The sequence below is a fragment of the Cetorhinus maximus genome, chromosome 31 (genome assembly GCF_964194155.1).
Source record: "Cetorhinus maximus chromosome 31, sCetMax3.hap1.1, whole genome shotgun sequence".
NCBI lineage: Eukaryota > Metazoa > Chordata > Chondrichthyes > Lamniformes > Cetorhinidae > Cetorhinus > Cetorhinus maximus.
The window spans coordinates 21,472,393-21,491,015 of record NC_135909.1 but is presented as its reverse complement, the minus strand read 5'-3'; the positions used below and the strand labels follow the sequence as shown (position 1 = coordinate 21,491,015).

At 42.9% G+C, this 18,623-nt stretch overlaps 2 non-coding genes across 2 annotated transcripts; one reads left to right on the top strand and one right to left on the bottom strand.

Moving 5' to 3' along the window:
- Positions 1–4,547: 4,547 nt before the first annotated feature.
- On the bottom strand, positions 4,548–4,637 carry trnar-ucu (transfer RNA arginine (anticodon UCU)). Its single transcript is given in 2 exon segments — positions 4,548–4,583; positions 4,601–4,637. It is a non-coding gene; the product is annotated as a tRNA-Arg (tRNA).
- Positions 4,638–6,147: 1,510 nt separating this feature from the next.
- On the top strand, positions 6,148–6,219 carry trnag-ucc (transfer RNA glycine (anticodon UCC)). The gene has a single exon. It is a non-coding gene; the product is annotated as a tRNA-Gly (tRNA).
- Positions 6,220–18,623: the final 12,404 nt, after the last annotated feature.

Below are 18,623 nucleotides of genomic sequence, written 5' to 3'. Positions count from 1 at the left end.
TCCTGTCTGCCCCCATAAGCCTCAACTCACTTCTTTGTCAAAAGTCTCTCCAACTCCGCCTTGAACATTTTCAATGACCCAGCCTCCACTGCTCTCTGGGAAAGAGAAATCCACAGAGGAATGACAATCTGAGAGAGAAAAATAGACAAATTTACTTTGTCAGTCTGAAATGGGAGACCCCCATTTTTAAACCTCGTCTCTTAATTGTAGAATCCCCCACAAGAGGAAACATAGTCTCAGCTTCCATCCTGTCAAGCCCTCTCAGGGTTTTATCTGTTTCAATAAGATCACCCCTCATTCTTCGAAACTCCAATGTGTATAGGCCCAAATCCGATTTTCCTCACGAGAAAACACTTTAATTCCAGGAATCAGTCAATTAAATCTTCTCTGACCTGCTGTAATGCAATAATATCCTTTATTATCTAAGGCGACTTAAACTGTACAGAATCCACCGGATGTGGCCTCAGCAACGCCCTGTATAGCTGTTGGAAAACTTCCATACTTTAACTTTCGGTTCCTTCTGCAATAAAAAACAGCATTCCATTCGTCTTCTTTATCACTTGCTGCACCTTTCTACCAACATTTTGAGACTCATTAACCAGGACCCCCAGATCCCTCTGCACTGTAGAGTTCTGCAGTATCTCTCCATTCAACTGAAGTGCTGTTTTTATATTCTTCCTGCCAAAATGAACAAGTTCACATTTTCCCACGTTATCCTCCATCTGCCGATTATTTTCCACTCATTCAAACAATCTAAATTGATCTGTTCACTCTATAACTCCTCATGCCGACTTACTTTCCTACATATGTATGTGTTATAACTAAATTCAGCTACCTTCAACCCCTTAAGGCAAGTCATTTATATACATTGTAAATAGCTGAGGCCCCAGACAATGATCTCTGCTACATTGGAGATACCAAATGCAGACTGGGTGAATGTTTTGTGGAACACCTTCGGTCTGTCCGCAAGCATGACCCAGACCATCTCGTCGCTTGCCATTTCAACACTCCATTCTGCTCTCATGCCCACATGTCAGTCCTTGGCCTGCTGCAATGATCCAGTGAAGCTCAACGCAAACTAGAGGAACATCACTTCATCTTCCGATTAAGCACTTTACAGCCTTCCGGATTTAACATTGAGTTCAACAATAGATCACGAACTCACTCCTTCATGACCCCCCACCCCCCACCCCCCCATAACTCCACTTTTAAAAAATATTTACTTTTTAAGTTTTATATATATATATTTCCCCACCTATTTCCCTTATTATTTTTAAAATTTATTTCCATTTGTTGCTTTATCACCACCTTTTAGCTTATTTGGATCACCTCCCCCAGCCCAACCCCACCCCACCCCACCCCCACTACGACCATCTGACACTTGCTGACCCTGCTTTCTACTCTTAATTTCACCATTAGCACACCCTTTATCCAGTATCACCACCACCACGACCCCTTCGACCTTTTGTTCATGAAATATTTTGCAATCTCTCCTTTGCCTCCACCTATCACTGGATTCCTATCCAGCTTCACCTGTCCCATCCCCCTTTAACAATATATGTTTCACCACATTTCTTCTCTTTAGTTCTGAAGAAGAGTCAAAAGGTCTCGAAACGTTCACTCTGTCTTTCCCTCCAACATAACCTCCCTGCTCTTATATTCTGTGCCTTGGCTAATAAAGTCAACTCTCCCATATGCCTTCCAACCCAACTTATCCAGTTGCGCTGCTGCCTTCAGGAGTCTATGGGCATGTACGGCAAGGTCCGTTTGTTCCTCTGTACTTCCTCGGGTCCAAGCATTCATTGTGTATTCCCTTGCCGTGTGAGTCCTCCCAAAATGGATCACCTCACACTTCTCAGGATTAAATTCCAATTACCACAGCTCTGCACATCTTACCAGCCCATATATATCGCAATGCAATCTAAGGCTTTCCTACCCACTAATTACAACACCACCAATTTTCGGATCAGCTGTGAATTTACTGATCATACCTCCTATATTCAGGTCTCAATCATTAATGTACACTACAAACAGCGAGGGTCCAAGCACCGATCCCTGAGGTACACCGCTCATCACAGGCTTCCATTCGCAAAAACATTATTCGACCATCACCCTCTGTTTCCTGCCACAAAGCCAAATTTGGATCCAATTTGCCAATTGTCCTCTATCCCATGGGCCCTAACATTCTTGACCATTATTCCTTGCGGAACCTTGTCAAAAGCCTTACTGAAGTGCACGTAGACTTCATCAACTGCACTACCCATATCTACACAACTAGTCACTTTCTCAAAAAATCAATAAAATTTGTCATACATGATCTCCCTTTGACAAAGCCATGATGAATATCCCTGATTAATCCCTGCCACTCCAAGTGGAGATTAATTCTGCCCTTCAGAATTTTTTTCCAATAGTTTCCATACCACTGATGTTAGACTCACTGGTCTGTAATTACCTAGTTGGTCCCTACTACCCTTCTTGAATATTGATACCACATTCGCTGTCCGCCAGTCCTCTGGTCTCTCTCCTGTGGCCAGAGAGAATTTGAAAATTAGTGTCAGAGCCCATGCATTCTCCTCCCTTGCCTCACAAAGCAGCCTGGGACACATTGCATATGGGCCATGGTATCTTTCCACTATTAACCCGCTAAAACAGTTAATACCTCTCCCATTTCAATGCTGATTTGTTGGAAGCATAGCTCAGTCCTTCTCCCTGATCGCAGCACCTGCATGGTCCCTCTCCATAGAGAACGCAGATGAAGAGTAATAATTTAAAACCTCACCTATTCCCTCCGCCTCCACCCACAGGTTGCCACATTGGTCTCTATTGTGTCCTACTCTTTCCCTGGTTAGCCTCTTGCCCTCTATATATTTATAAAATGCCTCGGGATTGTACTTTGTCTTGCCTGCCAGTGTATTTTTCATGTCCCCTCATCGCTCTCCTAATTAATTTTTTATGTTCCTCCCCAAACTTTCACTACTCCTCCAGGGCTTCTGCTGTTTTCAGTTCTCCTTATCTGCCATAAGCATGTTTTTCTTACTGATCCAATCCTTTATATCCCTTGACATCCAGAGTTTCTGGGACTTGTTGGTCGAACTCTTCACCTTTGCGGGAACATGTTAACCCTGAACTCTCACTGACTCCTTTCTGAATGACTCCCACTCTTCTGATGTAGACTTTCCTTTCAGTAGCTGCTCCCAGTCCACTTTGTCCTGATCCTGCTTATCATATTGAAATCGGCCTTACCCCAATTCAGGGCCATTATTTCTGGTTCACATTTGTCTTTTTCCATAAGTACCTTAAATCTTGCAGCGTTATAGTCACTGTCCCCGAAATGCTCCGCCATTGAATCTTCTACCACTTGCCAGGATTCATTCCCGAAGATTAGGTCCAGTGCCACCCCTTCTCTTCTAAGTCTTTCTGCGATGTTGGCTCAAAACGCCCTCCAGGATGTACTTTAAGAATTCCGACCCCTCTAAGCCTTTCACACTAAGACTATCCCAATTAATATTGGGGAAGTTGAAGTCCCTTACTATCAATACCCTATTATTTATAGGCTTCTCTGAAGGTAGCCTACATATCTGCTCCTCTATCTCCCCCTGAAGGTTTGGAGACCTATAGTACACTTCCAGCAAAGTGACTGCCCCCTTTCTGTTTTTAATTCCTACCAATATGGCCTCATCTGAGGAACTGTCTAAGATACTATCCCTTCCTCCTGCAGTAATTGATTCCTTGATTAATATTACAATGCCCCCTCGTCTTTTACACCACCACCTCCGCCACTCCCCTCCCCCGGCAGCACGACTGAAGGTTTTATAGCCTGAGATTATTGAGTTCACAGTCCTGCCCTTCTCTCATTCATGTCTCTGTGATAGTAAAGGTAACATATTCCCATATGTTAATCAACGCCCTCAATGCATTTGCCTGACTTGTAAGACTCTTTGCTTTAAAAAAGATGCAATCCGGCCTTCCATTATTCCCTTGTGCCTTAACAGGTCTACGTTTTCTCTGCCTTCAAAACTGACTGAGTTGTATAACATTTGCAATTCCTTACTCCACTGGGACACCCCTGAGTCAAAGGACAATTGAATAAGTGTGGCCTGTGTCTCCGCAGTTTCCACCCTCAATTACCGCAGCATCCTTGGCAGCGTCATATCCGGTCCCGGTGCCTTATCAACTTTGATGACAGGGAACCGCTCCAAAACCTCCTTCCTTTCAAGTTTAAACCCAACTCGCGTCTGAATTGACTCATTTTTACAATTGCCTGAGCAGCACCCTCTTCCACGGTTAAGACAGATGCAAAGTATTCCTTTAATAGATCAGCTGTGACCCCTGTCTCCATATGTAGACCGCTGCTCGGTCTCAAAGCGGCCCTAATCTTCCTTTTACCACCTTTTACACACTTTGGTGATGCGATTTAATCTGTTAAATTGTTCTGATTTGTAACTGTGGAGCTACTGGTTTCACCTGTATAAGAAAGAGGTTGTTGGCCGCAATTTACCTGTCCCGAGAGCCAGTTGCTGATTTGCATCGAGCTCCTGTGTAAAAAGCGACTCTGGTGGGACTCGAACCCACAACCTTTGAATCTCTTTCTAACTGTAACTAGAAGTCCAACACGCTATCCGTTGCGCCACAGAGCCAGACGGATGTTGGCTTCCATTTCATTCCAGGCAAGGGAATTCCTGACCTTGTAGAAGAAAAGTTTCTGAAGCTCAGCAATTTCTAACAGTTGAGCAGTGACGACATTTCAAAGGTCCTCATTTCCTGGAAAGTGTTTGTCCAAAACTGTCCTGTCCTGTGGTTGTGATAAAAAGTATAGAATTTCGGGAAAATTAGCGATTCCTTCAAAAGGCTATATTCAGGTTGGAAAACAGGGCCGACAAGCGGCGGCTTAATTTTTTTGGCGGAGAAGCCTGAAGTGATTCATTTTGGTCGGAAGAACACGGGGAGAAAAGTCAAAATAAAATTTGCAATTCCTAAGAGGGTGCAGGACCAGCGGGACATCAAGTACACTGGCATAAAACATTGAAGGTGGCAGGGCAGATAAAAGCAAAATAATGCAGATGCTGGAAATCTGAAACAAAAACAAAAATAGCTGGAAAAACTCTGCAGGTCTGACAGCATCTGCGGAAAGGAACACAGTTAACGTTTCGAGTCCGTATGACAAAGACTCGAAAATTAACTGTATTCGTCTCCGCAGATGTTGTCAGACCTGCTGAGTTTTTCCAGCTATTTCTGTTTTTTGTGTCTTTTAAATCCAGACCTGTCAGCAATATCCCCGCCTCATTCCAGTTGCTTCTACAACCAGACAGTCTGCTTCCATTTCTAGAACAGCTTCTATTCCATTAACACACAACTCCCCTCCCAGAAGCATTGAGACTTTTACTGACACCTCTTCCAGCTGAATTGGAGAATATAGTGTGTTTGAGTTGTGACGCGGGGTTTCGCCAAGGTTGAATGAGAGAGGTTTGTAACTTACAAGGAGCAGGCAGAGAATGTGAACTAATGTCAGACAGATGAGCCTCGAAGCCAGTCAGTTTGCAGGTATAACAAATGAATGGGACTAAGGACAGGATAAAATCGGAACAGGGGCCTGTAATTTAATTTATTGAGCGGGAATTCGAAAATTTTCGCCGAGGTGGAACCGGTCTTTGGAAGTGTCTGTCTGAGAACTGGAAATGAACTGCGGCTAAAATTTAAGCATCGGTATTGAATTAATTACAGCAAATCGATTATTTTAAGGGAGGTGTTGGTGGAGTTATTTCAGAGAGGAAACGTCATCATTCTTTCCAGGATAAGTTGCATTTTTTAATTGTTCGGTACTTTGTGGATATCTATAAGGAGCCGTTGTAATTGATCTTTGTTTCTTCCACGGCCGCTTGCTTGGCTCGCTGCCCGGGCAGCAACAGATCTTCTCCTGTCTCGATGTGTCCACGGATACAGCATGAGCCAATTTATTGTAAACTGGTTCCATCTGCTGGCTGAAAATGAGATGTGAGAGAAGGTAAGTTCGTTCGTGAAGATTATAAATTGGAGCAAATAACATAAACTTGGAGAGAATTATTGCAAAACAGTTTATGAATCATATGCAAAATACCAAGATATAGTTCTGGCGATGCTATAACTGCTGAGTACGATGTCCTGACTTGTGCGATGGTGGTATAATGGTAAGCATAGCTGCCTTCCAAGCAGTTGACCTGGGTTCGATTCCCGGCCATCGCAGTAGGGGCTCATTTTGAGTCCTATCCGTTGTCAGACCACAATTTTGGCCCTTTGGAGTTGATTTCTTTGAGTTTCAAAATCAGATAAAGAACAGTACAAAGCGTGCAAAAAATTCCAATAGGCAAATCAACGGCAAATTAAATTGAAGTGACATGTAGGCGGCTCATTGGCCTAGTGGCATGATTCTCGCTTTGGGGTTTTCGTTGCGTTAGAATGCGGGAGGTCCCGGGTTCAATTCCAGGACGAGCCCATCCGGCATCTTAATAGGAGCAGAGAAGACTGACGGGCGATCTGACCGAGGTGTACAAGGTTATGAGGGGCATGGACAGGGTGGATAGGGAGCAGCTGTTCCCTGAAGTTGATGGGTCAATCATAATGTGGCACAAGTTCAAGGTGAGGGGCAGGAGGTTTAGGGGGGATGTGAGGAAAAACACTTTTACCCAGAGGGTGGTGACGGTCTGGAACGCGGGTTGCCTTACATCCTTTAAAACGTACCAAGATGAGCACTTGGCACGTCATAACATTCAAGGCTGGGCCAAGTTCTGGTAAATGGGATTAGCATGGGACACACATTATTTGCATTAAACCTACCATATCAGTGGCCTGTTGTTCTGCTGGAAATGTATGTGGAATGAATCCGAACTTATAATTAGTCCCAGAGACTGAAGGTTATATAATCCATCCCACACTCACACAGAAGCAGAGAATAATTCTCAAGCACATTTTCAGTGCCAGATGCTGAAAGATACAGGCTGTTCACTGCACTTACTCACAACAGCTGAATCTGAGCGATACTAAAGAACTATGGCACACCAATTGTACCACTGAGAGATTTAGAAAGAGTCCAAGCATCACATAGAGTAACAGATGCTGACGGATACAAATGGAAGACCACACACTAACACATACACACAATAAACTCCACTTTCACATACAATACTGATGATTGAAAAACACTGAATGAATCTCACAATTTCTTATAATACCGAAGTTTAACAGATGTAAAATTAATCCCACTGACAGATACAGAATGCATCTCATTCTCCCAAACAGAACCAAGTAATGACAGAAACATATGATGCCCATACTTACATTACAATATCACAGATACAGAGTGCCATTGACAGATCTCTATTGAATCCTACGCTCACACACGTTGCGAGAGTCTGACATGTATGTAACGGCTACAGAGCGGATACTACACTCAAAATCCTGACATGGAAATATATTGCTGTTCCTTCACTGCCACTGGATCAAAATCCTGGAACTCCCTTCCGAATTGTACTGGGAATGTGCCTATACCACATGCACTGCAGAGGTTGAAGAAGGCAGCTCACCACCACCTTCTCAAGGGCAACTAGGGATGAACAATAACTGCTGGCCCAGCCAGCGAAGCTAACACCCCATGAATGAATAAAAAAAAAGAGCACAAAAGACTTCAAATTCAGAATGTTTCCACGTTCACATAGAGTAGTACTGACTGATAGGATTAAACACACACACACACCATTAAGATATTCAGAATGTGTCCCAAACGTATCTGCATTACCAGAAAGTGTTTGAGAACAAAACACTTGCGCACCTACAGTTCTACTTCAAAAGTATCCCGACACTCATACAGTACCAGAAAATGCAGTATGCAGTCTGAATATGACATAGATATATTGTACCAGAGAATGACAGACACAGAATGCCTGCAACACTCATTTTCAGTACCAGAAGCTGACTGATAGAGCAAAATCCTGCCACACGTACAGTTCCACTGACCATCTCAGGATGTATCCCACCTCTCTCAGTATCAGAAAATGAAATATAGGAATGGAATATAACACATATATAATGTACAAGAGAGTGACTGTTACAGAATAATTCCAAATGTACTGGCAGTTCCGCTGACAGTGTCTCCACACTCACATACAGTAACCAGACTGACAGGTTCAGAATGTCTCTCAATTTCACACAGTACCAGTGAGTGACATAGATAATGAATCCCACGTTCACAAAATGGGCCAGAAAAGGGCAGTGAAGAATGTATATCACTCTCAAATACAAAACAACAATCTGACGGTTTAAGCACAACATTATAACTTCTGCTCGGTATAACAAAATATTATGAAATGTCATCTCCACCGTTGGTAATTCTAAATGCTAATTCTGAATTCGCCATCCAATAAAATGTGAACGGTTCTTGTCTGTTCTGTCGCTCTCTGTGTGTGCTGACATCTACTGGCCAACGTTGAGAAAAGCAACAGAGCGGAACTTTTTTTTTATTAATTCAATGGATATGAGATTCGCTGGCTCGGCCAGAATTTATTGTCCATTCCTAATTGACCTTGAGAAGATGGTGGTGAGCTGCTTTGTTGGACCGCTGCAGTCCCTGTGGTGTAGGAAGACCCACAGTGCTGTGAGGGAGGGAGCTCCAGGATTTTAATACAATGGCATTAACTGTGTGTGTAGCAGAAACAGCTCAATATGAGGAATGAGTGATGGGATATGATAGGGCGGTCATATCAATGATCAATAATAAATTCAAAGCGAATTCGATATTAACTTGTTTTCCCACTGAGTCCGTAGAATTTGGAACTGGCTGTCATATTGAGCAGTCAAGACGATTAGCACAGCTGCATTTAAGGGAAAACTGGATAAGCATAGGAGTGGGGCTAGATTTCATGTATAAACAGGTAACATAACATTAAGTAAACTGGGTTGAAGATCGCTAGCAATAATGTACCAATGTGTCCAAATGGCCCGATCAAGTTTATTCTTGGTAGAATGAATACGGATTTTCAAAGTACCTCAGAGACTCACAGATACATAATGAATCCCACACTCACATAGTGCACCAGAGACAGAGCAATGCAGAGTGAATCATACACTCACACACATCCCCAGAGACTGACCAATACATAATGAATCCCGCACTCACATAGTGTACCAGAGACAGAGCAATGGAAACTGAATCAGACATTCACACATACCCCCAGAGACTTACGAATACATAATGAATCCCGCACTCACATAGTTTTCCAGAGAATGCAATGCAGAATGAATCACACATCCCCAGAGGCTGATAAATACATCATGAATCAGACACTCAAATCCTTTACCAGGGATAGCGCGATACAGAATGAATTCGGCACTTATACACATGGAATCTTAGAATAATTACACCACAGAGAAAGCCCATTCGGCCCTTCGTGTCTCTGGTGGTTCTCTGCCGGAGAAACTCAATTGGTTCTGATCCCCAGCCCTATCTCCATAACGTGGCAACTCTTCTCTCTTCAGGTTTGTATCCAATTCCCCTTTGACAACTCCAAGTTAACCATGTCTCTTCCACACTCTCAAGCAGTGAATTGAAGATCCTAATGACTCACTGTGTAAAATTAGTTTTCCTCATGTCATCATTGGTTGCTTTGCCAAACACATTAAATCTGTGTCTTCTGCCAACAGCAACAGTTTCTCACTATCTACTCTGCCTTGGACACCTTGTAACCACAGCTCCCCCAATGTGCCCATGTAACTAACGTTCATCATCCTTACAACCATTCTTATAAGGCTTTTCTGCACTCACTCTAAACCCTTCCCATATTTCCAAAAGTTTGGTACCAGGAACTGAATTTTTAATAGTATCTGGGTCGGATCTACTGCCTACACAGACAATTCGTTTCAAGAGAGATTTAAAGTTTAATAACATTTAAATGTTTGTTAGATATTGCCATGTGCAGCGAAAATCCTGCACACATAAGTACAAGGGCCAGGCAGACATATAATTCAGTCCACAGTAACAAAAAGTAACATAATGGAAATACAAAAGCAACATTCTGTGAATGCTGCAAATATGAAATTAGCATAGAAAATGCTGGGAATTCACAGAAGATCTGGCAGCATCTGTGGAGAGAAAAAAAGTTAATGTTTCAGGTGCTGGCATTTCACCAGAACTGTGAAAATTATGAATTGTAATTACATTGATATAGGTGTAATGGGGCAGGGTGGGAAAATAATAAAAGCAGACGATGGGGTAGAAGATGGGAGGCATTCAATGGCAAAAATGTTAGTGGGGCAGAACCAAAGAGAGCAGTAATGGTACAAGTAAAGAAATAAAATATGTGCCTAAAGAAGGTATGAATGGCAGAATAATGAACAGCTGACACCCGAGACTAAAACAAGAAAAACAAGACACATGCAAACAAAACGAAGATATTGGGGATAAGGGGGTGGACATCATGATCTAAAAGTCTTGAGCTCAAGTTTGAGTTTAGAGGCTCTAAAGTTCTAACTGAAAAGATGAGGTGTTGTTCCTGGAGCTTGTGTTGAACTTCTTTGGAACATTTCAGCTGACCGAGGATAGAGATATCAGCATGAGAGCAAGATGGAGACTTAAGATTGCAGGTCATTGAAAGTTTGGGATCATGCTTCAGAACTGAAAAGAGAGGAAGTTTCTGTCTTTCTTTTAGTAACATAATGCATCTCACACTCAAGCACCATATCACAGTTTAACATGTACAAATACAACCTCATGCACACATACAGTACGAAGGCCCAATTCAGGTTGAGTCTCAAACTCACATCGTATCTCAGAGATTGATAGATACAAAATTATTACAACAGACACACTCAGGAACACAGACTAGCTGATATCGAATGTATCCCACACTCAAACACAGTAGCAGAGACTTCCAGATCCTGCTGTATTTTGTTTTTGCACTGACAGATATAAAATATGTCACACAGTCAAACCAGAGACTGACAATTACAGAATGAACCCAAAATTCACATACAGCATCAGACTGAGATTTACAGAAAGATACAGCACAGTCATACACAGACATGAGTTGGAACGCACACTCACATGCAATACTATTGATAAAATGCACAGTGAATCTTGTATCCATGTATCGCACCAAGAGAAAAAGATCCAGAATTACCATCAAACTCACGAATACTCACAGAAAACAACAGACACACAATTATTCCCACTCTAGAATAGGTTATCATGAACTGATAAATAATTAATCCCACAGTCTCACACAATATCAGAGACTGACAGTTCTCGAATAAGTGCAACATTCATGTGTGACACCAGAGACTGATAGTTAAAGAATGATTCCACCCATCCCCCACGTACATGCACTATCTCTTAAAGATACATTGAATCTCATATGCACAAGTTGTACAGAGACCATCTGATGAAGTAAGAGCACCCCAACCAATTACAATTCTGGGGACTGATAAGCGCAGAGTAATTTTTGCCCTCACATAGACCGCCAGAGACTGAAAAATGCTGAATGAATTTGATACTCTCAAAAGGTTCCAGAGACTGATGGGAAGGAATTTGACCCCACACTCACATACAACACCACAGACAGAGCAGCACAGGATGTTTTCAACGCTGATATAGAGTACCAGAGACTTAGAAATATTGAATGAATACTACTTTGTCATACAGTTCCAGAGACTGGCCAATAAGAAATGATAACACACTCACATAGAATTTGGGAGACAGAGAGATGTAGTCTGAATCCTACTATCCCCACAATACCACTGAGTGAAACAGAATGAATTCCAAATTCACACAAAGTATCAGAGTCTGAGGGCTGAATTATTTTGCCAACACTCAACGTGGGCTGAGAGTTACAGAATGACTCCCACATTGAAATTCAGTGTCAATGATTGATGCAGAATTACTCCCTTCACCTGATTGTCACACTAGAACACAGAACTTCTTAACACAACATAAGACATCTTAACACGATAGACAACATCGTGAGACCAGGAAGAAAGCATTTGCTCAAGAGAAAACGTCATCACAGAACAGCAGAGAATATCTTCACACAATAGAGGACACCTTTGCAGATCAGGGAACATGTTGATAGAACAGAGGATGCTTTTTCACAAGACGAATCATATTTACACAAATGGAAACACATTTGCACGACAGGGAAGCATTTTATACAACAGAAAAGAACATTTCTCAACAGCACAGCAGGAAAACTATGCTTAAAAAGGGAAGCACTTCAAAACCATCATGGGACAGTAGACGTAAATGACAATGGAGCAGCAGAAGCGTGCTGGGCCCATAAGCCAGAGGTCGAGGGGTTGAAACCATCCTCTACTGTTTACATTCTCCTCAATACAAAAGAAGCATTTTCTGCTACCCACAATCATGCCTGTTATTTGCATCAGTGTCTTGCTTCCAGCACGAAAATTAAGTTTTCAACAAATGTCTGGTATCGTGTTTATTCATAGACGGACACAAGCTGTAAATGCTGCAAACAAATCCCAACCAATTGTTGCAAGACGTCACCGGTAACGGTTATTGGCTGAAAACAAAGAGGGGAACAGTCAATGCTCTATTAACTCTAAATTCGCTTTATTCACATTGTTAGATCATATACATATAGCTTATACGTCTGGTTAGATATAGACATGCAGTTTGCTCTAGGTTATACAGTCTTCTACCCAAACTAGGATCTAAACGCACACCCACTAGGTTTCTCTGACACTCCCTGAGTGGTCACAGAATATAAAAGCTAATACCCGAAAAGGAGAGCTGACGCTGGCCAGGCGTTCCGTTCTCTCTCTCTTTCAACGTTGTCTCTACGTTGCTGACGTAGGTTCTTCCACTTCCGCGATGGTTGTTCTCTGGAGTCTTTGCTGGCATCACGCCCAAGATTCTCCGCTTTTATACTGAATCTTATCTCTTCAAGCTGTGCTGTCTCTCTCCCATCGGTTTAGGCTTGCTTGCCCAGTCTGTGGCATCTTCTCATTGGCTCTGTCCCGAGGACTTAGGTAGCATTACCTCATTACTCCTTTTCTAAATAAGGACTTGTGTCTTATCACGTTCCCTTTGTTTTTCAAGAAACTCAGCTAATTCTAACCGGTTCCAGCCAGCTCAGGCCAGTGACTGGACTCAGGTTACTTCAGGTCAAAAGTTGCTTTTGCCTCTGTCAGCAATTCGGCTGCACTCCCTGCCCAACAAAATGTTTTCCCCTTTCCCTCAGCGCATTGACCCCACATAACTGGCACAGGCGCAGTGGCCTGAGTGGCCACCTCTTATTCACTCTCACTATATGATTATCTGGATACAAAAAGCTGGAAACAATATAGTGAAGGTCATATGTTTTATATTAATTCACGGGATGTGGGCTTCGCTGGCTGGGCTGGCATTTATTACCCATCCCGAGTTGTCCTTGAGAAGGTGATGGTGGGCTGACATCTTGAACTGCTGAGGCCCACGTGGCGTAGGTACACCCACAGTGCTGTTAGGAAGGGAGTTCCAGGGTTTTGACCCAGTGATCATGAAGGAAAGGCCGATATATTTCCAAGTCAGAATGATCAGTGACTCGGAGGGGAACTTAGTTGCAGATTTTCCGATCAAAAAGACACCCTGCAGTAATCCACCATGTTTATTTGAACAGCAGTGTCCTCCCTGTGATATGAACCACCCAGAAGAACAAGACAGTTCATCATTATCTGGACAGGAATCGTCATCCACTCTTACTAACTGGTTTAAACGATGGAATTCTGTCATCATTATTAATAATATTAACAATAATAGTGAAGCTTCATTCCTTCGGGCTTGCATTAGGTACAGGTTACACCAAATTATTATTTGAATGTCTCTGATTGTTTCCTGCTTTGTTTTACCAGTCAATAGCTGATGGGAATTTAACGTGCTCAGTTTACCACTCATTCCGTCCTTATTGGCCTTACTTGAGGTGATAACCAGCATGTATGTGACCTTTCTGCTCGAACAGAATATCTGTCTCTAACATATTGCCGCCACTCATTGCCAGAAGCTCATTCATTATCTAGATTTTTAAGTCATTCTAAATTCCAGTGAGTCTAGATCCAACCAGCTCAACCCTTCCTCATTAGAATATCACCTCACTCGAGGAATTATCCGAGTAACCTTTCTGGGGAACTATCTCCATAGCAAGTCGATCCATCCTCCAGTAAGCAGATCAAATCAGCACCCATTATTCTAGGTGTGGTCTCGCCAATGTCCTGTACAGTTGCAGCAAAGCCTCTCTACTTTTCTATTCCACCCCCCTTGCAAAATAGAACAACATTCCACATGCCTTCCTAGTTATTTGCTGCTTCTGCATGCTAACTTTTTTTCAATGATTCTTATACAGTGCCACCCAAATCCGTCTGTCCTGCAGCATTCTGCAGTGTCATCTTCATTTTTTCTGTAATTCATGTAAAAGAATCCCGCTGTACCACAGGATTCTGCAGTCCCTCTCTTTAAATAATATTCCTATCTCCAATGCTTCCTGCAGAAGTGGGCAACCTCACATTTTCCTAGATTATACTACCTCGGCCATTGGATCCCCAGTCACTTAAACATCCAAATACCTTCGCAGACTCTCTGCATCCACCTTTCAACCTGCTCTGTTTCCTATCTTTGTATTGTCAACAAATGTTGTGACAATACTGTGGGTACCATCATCCACTTCATTAACATCGATCATAAATAGTTGAGGCCCCAGCTCTGAACCCTGTATCTGTCCACTAGTTATAGTCTGCCAACCTCAAAATGATCCGTTTATCCTGACTCTCTGTTTCCTGTTAGTTAGCCAGTCCTCAATCCATGCTAACATATTAACCCTAACAACGTATACCCTTAACTTGTGTAGTGACATTTTTCATGGCACCTTATAGAATGTATTTTGGAATACAACTGGTTCCCCTTTATCATCCCTGCTTATTACACCCTCAAGGAGCTCAAGGAAATTGTCAAACACGATTTCCTTTTCATAAATCCAAGTTGACTCTGCCTGCTTCTCTTACGATTACATTGATTATATCTGATAAAAACAAAAAGCTAAAAGCTACTGCGGATGCTGGAAATCCAAAACAAAATAAAAACAGAATTACCTGGAAAAACTCAGCAAGTCTGGCAGCATCGGCGGAGAAGAAATCAGTCAACGTTTCGAGCCCTCATGGCCCTTCAGCAGAACTGAAGCATAGTTTCAACAAGGGAGAAATATAAATTGGTTTAAGGTGGGTGGGGGGGAAGAGACACATTGAGGGTGTGGTGTGAGCAGATAATCAAAAGATGTCAGAGACAAAAGGGTCAAAGAGGTGTTGAAGGTGGTGGTCTTTGTCTTGCATTCTTAATTAGCACTTTTCTCAGACAAAGACCACCACCTTCAACACCTCTTTGACCCTTTTGTCTTATTTATATCTGAAATTGTTGGACTCAATGTTGAGCCGAGAAGGCTGTAAAGTGTTTGATCAGAAGATGAGGTGTTGTTCCTCGAGCTCAGGTCGAGAGTAATTGGAACACCAGAGGAGACCGAATACGGAAATATCAGTGGGAGTGAACGGTGGGGATTAAAATGACAGGTCATCAGAAGCTCAGAGTCATTTTGTAGACTAAATGGAGGTGCCCCACAAAGCCAGTCACTCACTCTACCCAATGTATAACAGACCACACGTTGAACAATGAATACATTATACTAAATGAAAAAAAAAAATTCAAATACATCACGATTTCACTGGGACGTTGTTTAGGACCTTGAACAGTGAAGAGAGAAAGTGCAAACTTCGATATGAGCACATCTGAGATTTCTACTTTTTTCATCAACTAATGATTTCCCCCCTCCTGTGGTTGACAGGGCCTCAACTGCGCTTGCCCCGATTTCAAGAAGAATATGGAGTTACAAATCTGCTGATGACAATGAAGCCATTTTCGATTGTTCTAAAAACCCATCTGTTTCACTAATGTCCTTTAGGGAAGAAAATCTGTCACACTTACGTGACTACAGACCGACAGGAATGTGGTTGACGCTTAAGCTGCCCCCTGTAATAGCCTAGCAAGCTACTCAGTTGTATCAAACCGCTATAAAGTTATAAAAAATAAAAGAAACCTGATGGACCAGCTGGTATCGACCTCGGCACCGGAAATGACAATGGCGATCTCAGCCCTGTCGGCCCTGCAAAGTCCTCCTTACTAACATGTGGAGGCTAGTGCCAATATTTGGAGAGCTGTCTCAGGTACTAGACAAGCAACTACCTGGCAGTAAACCTCACGGTATCATACCTTACAGATAATGTCCCAGGCAACTTTTCCTTCCCTGGAGATCACCATGTCAGTCACGGAGCATTTATGTCACCACCAAAACATCGTCCCCTGCCCTCACCATTCACCAGACTGAAGAGACAATCCCATCCGCAACCGCTGCTCCACCGCCAATATCTCCTCCCCTTTTGATGAAAATGCAGGAGATACAACACCTGATTTCTACCTCCTCAAAATCCTAGCACTCCTTCCAAGTGAAACAGCGGAATTTGCAGGCAGTGGTGTTCCCATACATCTGCCCTTGTCCTCTCGATGGTAGAAGTCGCATGTTTGAAATGAACTGTGTAAGGCAAACTAACGTCAAGAGTGGGATTCAAACCCACTTCACCAGAAGCGACTGCATCCTGAACATAGTGTCTGAGACCGCTCGGCCATCCTAACCCACCATGGGAGCTTCCATGGGACACTATCCATTGCAGGTCAGCGCAAATGGTTTTGGATTATATTTTCACCTTCATTGCATTTGAAACTCGATGTGATTTTCCTTTTTTCAGCATCTGTCAGGTTCCTGTATCTGAGTCCCATCCTTCCCCAAGCCGCCGGGGGGTGAGGAGCTTCTCATTGCTGCATTTCTCTGTTTGCTCAAATCAACAAAGACCCAATTCCCGCCCGACCTGTTCCTTACACGAAGGTGTTGAGAGTGTAAGATCTGAACGACTTGAAGTGTCGAATTGGAGAGTTATATTCTGGCGACAGGAATCTCTCTCCACAGCTGCTTTCGGACCTGCTGAATATTCCCCGCATTTCCTGTTTCTGATTTGTGCTTCATTACAGGAGTTTTTTTTTTACTGACAAGTCGGTTTTTCTGTGATCTTCTCACAGGCGAGTTCGCAATGCACATTCTTTAAATTTGGCTTTTTTCACACACATCATCCTCCGAAATGTCTTCAAACCCTCCCTCCCCCGCACCACCAACCCACACACCACCACCCCCACCCCCGCCGCCGACTAACACCTCAGGTAGTCTCAGCGTTTCTTGAGCCTTCGCAAAGACAAGGGGATCACAGAGTCTGACAGAGAAGATAAGGATTTAATCCACACCCACACACGGTAGTACTCAGTGATAATGAGTGGATTACACAGTCACAGGCTCACACACACACTCGCGCACACAGATATGTACAGAAACACAAACACAGAGCCATTGGGAGATTCAGAATGAGGAGATTCAGAATCTCGCTTACAATACCAAACGCAGAATAAATGCTGCACTCATTTACAGTACCGGGAGCTGACTGTCGGAACAAAATCAATTGTGCGTGGACAGTTCCACTGATAGACTCAACAAGTGACCCAAACCTCATAGAGTATCAGAAACTGCGAGATATTAACTGAATATGATGATCATATATTGTATCAGAGAATGACCGATACAGAAATCTGGTCCTGTTACTGGACTAGTTTTCCAGAGGCCCCCATTAATGCTCTAAGTACATGGGTTCTAATCCCACCACAGCGACTGGGGAAATTTGAATGTAGTTAATAAATCTGGAATATAAAGAGTGTCTTATTGATAGTGGCCATGAAACTATCATTGATGGTCACAAAAAGCCATCTGGTTCACTAATGCCCTTTAGGGAAGGAAAGCTGCCATCCTTACCCAGTCTGGCTACGCGGGAATCTAGGCCAACAGCAAAGTGGTTGACTCTTATCTGCCCTCTAACAGCACAGTGGGTGTATTTACACGACAAGGGCTGCAGCGGTTCAAGAATTCAGCTCAGCACTACGTTCTGAATGGTATTGAGCGATGGGCAATAACTGCTGGCCTAGCCTGCAATGACCACATCCCATGAAGGAATAAAAACTGATTCCTACGAATCAGACATAGACCGTTTATGCAAACTCTCTGTTTTCTGACAGCCAGCCAATCTTCTATCCATGCTTATATGTTACCCCCAACACCGTGACCACTTTTTTCCATCCGCAATAGCATTTGATGAGGCACCCTGTCAAATACCTTCCAGAAATACAGGTTCAGTACGCCGACAAGCTCCCATTCATCCACAGCACGTGTTGTTTACTCAAAGGACTTCAATTAATTGGTCAAACATGATTTCCCTTTGAAAAAACCATGCTGACCCTTCATGATTAACTTGAGAAAGAGTATTTGCCGCCCAGGTCCATGAAACTCGGTAGGACTGAGCATCGCGCAGTACTTGTGGAGACAAGGTCACATCTTCACTCTGTGTTATGTGGCACTATCACAGTGCTAAATGGGATCAATTTTGAACGGACCTAGGAACTCAAAACTGGTCATCCATGAGGTGCTGAGGTCCATCATTGTATTCGACCATAATTGGTAAACTCATGGTCCGGC